Source organism: Octodon degus, unplaced genomic scaffold, assembly GCF_000260255.1.
Source record: "Octodon degus isolate 3935 unplaced genomic scaffold, OctDeg1.0 scaffold00001, whole genome shotgun sequence".
Classification (NCBI taxonomy): Eukaryota; Metazoa; Chordata; class Mammalia; order Rodentia; family Octodontidae; genus Octodon; species Octodon degus.
The window spans coordinates 25332470-25338902 of record NW_004524577.1 but is presented as its reverse complement, the minus strand read 5'-3'; the positions used below and the strand labels follow the sequence as shown (position 1 = coordinate 25338902).

Here is a 6433-nt window from a genome sequence, read left to right as displayed (position 1 = left end):
ATAGGGCAGGGAACAGAAGCAAAAGCGCTCAAGGCAGCGCCTAATGGACAAAGACACATCCTACACACAGACCACGCCACGACAAGAACCAGAGTGCAGCAGCAGAGGAGGCACTGGCTGGCCTCTTTTATATCCTTTTTAAAACATTCGCTCCGGGCCGTCCCATCAAGAACCCACTTGACCTCGTGCTAGAAGATCCGTGTCAGGTGTCGGGCTCTGCGTGAGCATGTGTCAGAAGTTTGGTATCAGGTGTGAGGCTCAGAGCTGCTGCTCTGTGCCCAGGTTAACAAGTCTCCACAAGTGGCAGGTCACATGTGCTCATCCCCTCAGCCCCTTTGGCTTACCTGGAGTGTGGTGGTAGTTAGGGCTGCTCTTTAGGTTCTGTGCCTTGGCTCTGGGGAATTCTGACCTGGACCCTGAAATGAATGAACAGGTTGCATTTTCTTTTGGCTTAGCAGGCCCCACAAGACCTCAATTGCAATCTCTGGGTAGCAGCACCCTGCTCTTGCCTGGCCCTGGGAAGGTTCCTCACAGGCCTATTTTCTCCCAACTTGGCTCAAGAACCACCTGAGAGATTGGGGCCAGCTTGGGAGCAAGGCTCAGGATCTCTCTCACCTGACTGAGGATTTCTCCTGTGGGTGACCTCCTCCAGTGCTCTGAGGTGGCACTTGCTTAGAGACCTGAATCAGAAGCCAGGCAAGAGCCTGCCAGCTTCTCTATTCTCTGCCATCCCTTCCACCTGCGAGAACAAAGCCCAGAGCCTCGGGGAGTTGGGAGACACAAGACCTATTGCTGCCCTTGCCCACCAGGCTTCCCTATGTTTTCCTCAGGAAAGAAATTAAGGAATGAGGATTTTCCTTGTCCTAGTTCTTCCTCTTGACTATACTTGCACTTTTAACAAGGATGCTTGGGATGTTACCTTCAAGACAGAACACGGGAGTGGCCTGTCGCTGTTCTCCATGAGCTGTGGGTGTAGCACAGAAGTCAACAAGGCTTTTTTCTCCACAGAGCCTGCTCCTAAAATCCTAACAGTTTTTTTTTTTTTTTTTGCCTTGGGTCGAGTGGTGGCAGAATTACAAAAATGAAAGTTTATTACAACCCAAGTATAGCCCATCTCAGATTAATCATGCCTGTAATTGAGAATAAGATCAATAAGAGTTTTGTTTTATACTTTTGTATAGTTTATCTTTTTGAGCATTTGTTAAAGTGCCTCATCTTAATTATTACTGACCTCATCCTATTTATAGCTGACAACTGGAAAGCCCAGTAAAGTAGTTTCATATTTGAAGAGGGTTGAGCACCAGATTTATATCATTTATATTACTTTTCTATAACTTGGTTGCAATAGACTGACATTGCATAATTACTCAAATTGTAAATAGTGAAAAATGATGTTTTTAGATAACTGAAACATGTTTCACTTACAGGAAATTTCAGTATTACAAATAAATATGCATAATTAACAATACTTTTTTAAAAAAAGAAGTGAAATGCCAGCCCTCCTCTGCTATGGGATTGTGTTTCTCATCGCTTGACCCTCAGGGTGAGAAGTGGTAATAAAACAGCCGTTAAAGGGAAAAGTGAAAACACCAGCTCAGTATTTGCTGAAGTATTTTCAATATTGAATCCTCAGGAGGCCAGACCTGCCCCGCAGCACAGATCCACAGGAGGGTAGTGGTGTCCCCCCCTGACCCCAGGCTATCCACGTGCTATGGCCTGACCTTGTGTGCCCCCAAGTTGAGATTTTTTTTTTTTGCATTTATAATATTCTCTTAAAAGAGTTTATTATAAACCAGTTTCATAGGCCACAAGGAAATAAAAGGACTATGTACAGCCTCACAGGAAACAGAGAGGGAGCAGAGCAGGGTCAAGGTGAGTCTAGAGCCTTGGTGGGCACATTCCTGAGGGAAGTGGCTGGGGGGGGGAAACATCCCTGGAGGGGGCATGCCCATGGGAGTCCCTCACCCAGGAGGGATTCCTATTGGGGGATCCATGGGTGATCGCATGCCAGGAGGAGGACCCATCATTCCTGGAGGGGGTGCCCCTCGGCACATAGGTGGAGGAGGACCCCCATGGCCAGGCAGATACTGGGTCACTGTCCCTGCAATCCTAGCTGTGGCAGCCGCTGCAGCAGATGCAACAGTGGCTCTTCCTTGTGGGGTCATCCCCTGTTGGGATGGCCCACCAGCCCCACAGACTGGCCCAGCGAATCCTGCAGGAACCTGTGGCATGGGAACCCCATCTGGGGTTCCTCTACCCACAGCCTGACTGGTTCCTGGGCCCCCAGCAGCTCTGGCAAGTGGCACCCGGGCAATGCCAGTATCTTTGGGAGGAGGTCCTTCCACTGTCATAGAGACCAGTTGCTCTCTCGCAGCAGCACCAGGCCAAGGACTCGTTTCTAAGAGTTCTTTGACTTGATCTCCCTGCATTCATCACAGTCACAGAGGATCGAGCTCATCTGCTCATCGAAAGCCTGGAAGGTGCCGATGAAGACCTGGCCTTCTCGTGGGATGCACCTCAGCCTGTTGCGGCAGCTTGCTGCTCTTGCCCACCATCCTGGTGGCGCTTCTGATGCTTGGGATATGCGCCTGATTCGCCTCTTCAGAGGCCTACACAGAACCTCCCTGGAGTTGAGAAAGGAGAGAATGCCAGCAAAGCAAGACAGTTATCTAGAACAAAACAGCCATCAAATTCTTAGTCACGGTCACATTTTCTTGATGCGTTTGCTCCTGTGATGGAATCATCAGGGAGAAGTTTCATTCAAGTTAAGCAGCAGGCAGGTCCAGGTCAGCTGTGTTTGACTCGAGTGTGAGAACACCTGCAGAGGGCACTGGTAAGCACAGGACTCCAGTGTTTGTCTTGCACTGGGCCTTATATTCCAGGGGTACAGTCCTGATGCCCTATGCCTTCCTTTTTTTTTTTTTTTTTTTTTTAATTTTTTTATTTTGACCAGCAGGGCTGGCATGGCATGTGGTGCCAGGGATAGAACTGCGGTCCCCTGCACCTGCCTAAGCTTGCCTAAGCAGGCACTTTAGACTGCTGAGCTATCTCACCGGTCCCCCATGCCTTTCTTAGCAGGGATGGCCAGCCTTTTGATGCGCCAGGCACCCTCTGGTGCTTTCCCGAGAAAGGAGAAAAATGAGTCTTGAAATAAATGACATGCTGCATTGTGTACTTTGAAAGGGTAAATTATCTCATTAAAGCTGTTATTTGGGAAAAGCAAAGCAAAAAAAGATATGTAACCATTCATATGCAGTATAGCTTCTTCCCTCATTAAAAGAGTGGGGGGTAGAACATCACGTGAGCTTCTCTGAAGTTGGATTTTTACTAAGCTGCACACTGGAGAAATCCCTCCCAATCAACTCACGTCCTCTCACACATTCCTTTTAATGCTATCAAATCAATTTTATGGGCACAGCAATATGGTCTCAAGAAGCCCTCCCTTAATAAATGCTCGATTTCTATTTTTTCCCACTGGAATATTTCTTCACCTCAACACTTTTTATTCACTTTATTATTTCCATAGGATAAATTCATCAGAGTGAAGCTATGCGGTCTGTGGTGTATATTTTCAATTTTATAGATATTGCCAGATTCCTTTTCAAAATAAATTCTAAGAATTCACATTTCCACATGCAATATGGTGAAATTTTTCTTGTGTATACCTGCCAAAAATAGGTATGGTATCTCTTTATTTTTGACAGTCTAATGGATGTAAATTATCTCATTGCTTCAACAGAATTAATACTGTTTTGATAGTCTGCTTTCAAATGACTGGAGCTACAACCTCAACATGTAGTGAATTGTTTTCCTTTTTAAATTTTGTTTATTTGTAAAAGCTTGTTGTGTCATAGAGATACGAACTATGTTTCTGTGATACGTGTTGTAAATAATGCTACCAATGTGGGGTTTTTTTCAATTTTGAAACAATTTTAAATACTCAAATATGGCTCTCTTTTCCTTGTGTAACTGCATCCTTAGAATTAGTAAAACAGTGTTCTCTGCCTCTAGGATTGTACATCTGGCATTTATGAAAGATTTTTATTGTCTTAATTTTTATATGTATGTCTTTAATCCATCTGGAATTTATTTCTGCATTTGATGTGAGTTAAAGATCCAACTTAATTTTCTCCCAGATGCATAACCAGTTGTTCAAACTCCATTTATGAAATAAACCACATCATCCCACTGTTTGAAATATCACCAAAGTACTATATTAAACTCCAGTTCATATTATGATTTATTTCTCTTTGCTCTCCTCCACCAACTTGTCTATTCCTGTGCCAAGACCATACTTTTGTTTGCAGTAGCTTTATAGAATGTTTTCTTACCTAGCATGGCAAATTCACTCTTCAATATTCTCAGCAACCAGGGGGAAACGTAGAAAAGAATACCTGCCTTTGTTTACGTTTGACAACCTATGTGACAGTCAAACAACTAAAAATGGAAAAGACAAGAAGGCCAGGGGGGAAATGACTGAGGACAAAACTATGGGTGAAGAAAAAAAAAATGCAAGGTAAGATGGCAAGCACCTCCCAGCCTCCCCCAGTTGCACAACAGCGGTGGCGTGAATGTCAGCTGCGGGCTACTTTGGCTCACTGCGATGATTTCAAAAGGAGCTTTGGCTTGTTGGCTCCCACTGTGGTGCGTGGAAAGTCCCCTGAGAAAGAGCTGGGATATCCGCCACTGGAACGGAGTCCGATCTCTCAATTCAGAAATATATGCCATTGGCGCAAGTAAGGCTCTCTAAAAAAGGAACTATCTTTTTCTCCAAATGGATCAACCCTACTAAATTATTAACAGCAGAGCTGGACAGTGTTTTGGAAGCTAAGTATCCTGATGGACCCAATTCATTAGTGCATACTTGTCTTGCGCGCCTTATGAAAATAGCTACGTGCACAAAGAGAAAATTGTCTCAAGGAAAAGCTTGGATTTTTCTCTTTGTGAAAGGATCCTTTCTGCCTCAGGAGTTCTTATTTACAACAGCTCTCCCCAGGGCCTTTCCATCTGCTTCTTCTTTCTCATGGCCTCAGTTAGCATGCTAAGTTAAGAGTATAGATTTACATAATTGGCTATTTCTGATTGGAATGGATGTATTTTAACCTACTTTCAGAAGCATGACGTAAAACCCACATTGTAGGTTTTCGGAAGCTTCATTGTTTACTTTCTTCTTTCAGACTTTCCTCCAGCCCTTATTCCTGATGTTCCTTTAGTCTATGTTTTTCCTTCTTTACATTTGTGTGGTTAATTTGATTACATTCTCTGTGAAACTGTTGTAGACATACCCTTTATCCTATCGCCAAGGAGAATGTCTAGTTAGATGCTTCCATTTAGCGTATAGACTGTATTCAAAGAATGGTATAGAAAATTTAATGAAGTTGTTTTGGTGAAGCAGTTAGCAATTACTTTGTATGTCAACTGTCATTGTGTCACACAGAGTGACTTATAAAAATAAGATGATGTAGAAAAATCTAAATGCCCACTTTCTTTCCTGTTCAAGTCTCTATTAGAGGACAGGACATTTACATTTCTCCCACTCAGTGATTTATGTAGAATTTTCCTCAACAAAATTAAATATCATAGATTACATGTTGTTGTGATTATTTTCTGAATGATTAAACTCAGATTATCAGAGATTTGCATGAGATAGAACTCTGGATTGTTACCATGAAAAGAAAATGTTAAGAAAGCTAAACGGGGTGAAGCTTTTTAACGATGTGTTTAGTTTTTAAGTAGAGTTTCCTCTGTCCTCTGAAATAGCATCAAAAGATTTATTTCAAACCCCTTGGCCAGCTTTCCAGAGGAGATTTTACACAAAGCTACTTAATTGGTTGTCCATGTGCAACACCTAGTTCTTTTTTTTTCCTATCCATAAGCTATAGGGAGAGAAAGAGAGGCATAAACTCAACACTATGATATTGCTGGAAATTATCTTATAGACACAGCTTTGATTCCACATCTGCAGCCTTGTTACTCAAGGAAAAACTTCTCTTCCTCTCACCATTAGTTTAAAGCTGGTCTCTATTCAAGATGAAAAGAAAGTTCTAAGATTTAGGATTATCTTAATATCAAAGGGAGATAATGAAAAACGTATTTTCATTAAGATTATAAGCTTATGTTTTCTTTTCATATTAAACAAGCTTAAAAAGCCAACCTCCAAAATTTTAGCATAGACTCTTCTCACAAAGGATATTGAATTTTTTTTTTTATTTAGCTGAGGGATTGGTTCATAGTTAAGTGTGTTGTTAATCTGACCTTTTAACATTTTAATGCCAGAAGTATTATAAATTGAAAGGAGAGTGGCATTTCTTTGAAATATCTTAAAATTATAAGATTATAAAAATGAATAATATTTTGAACTTGGTTCAAAAAGTTTTGAACCAAGGAGCAACAAAAAGGAGAAACAAAATTGTGTGACAGGAACATATTTTTG

General features: G+C 42.1%; 1 pseudogene; it reads right to left on the bottom strand.

Moving 5' to 3' along the window:
* Positions 1-1772: 1772 nt before the first annotated feature.
* Positions 1773-2555, bottom strand: LOC101574546 (annotated as a pseudogene).
* Between the last annotated feature and the right edge of the window lie 3878 nt (positions 2556-6433).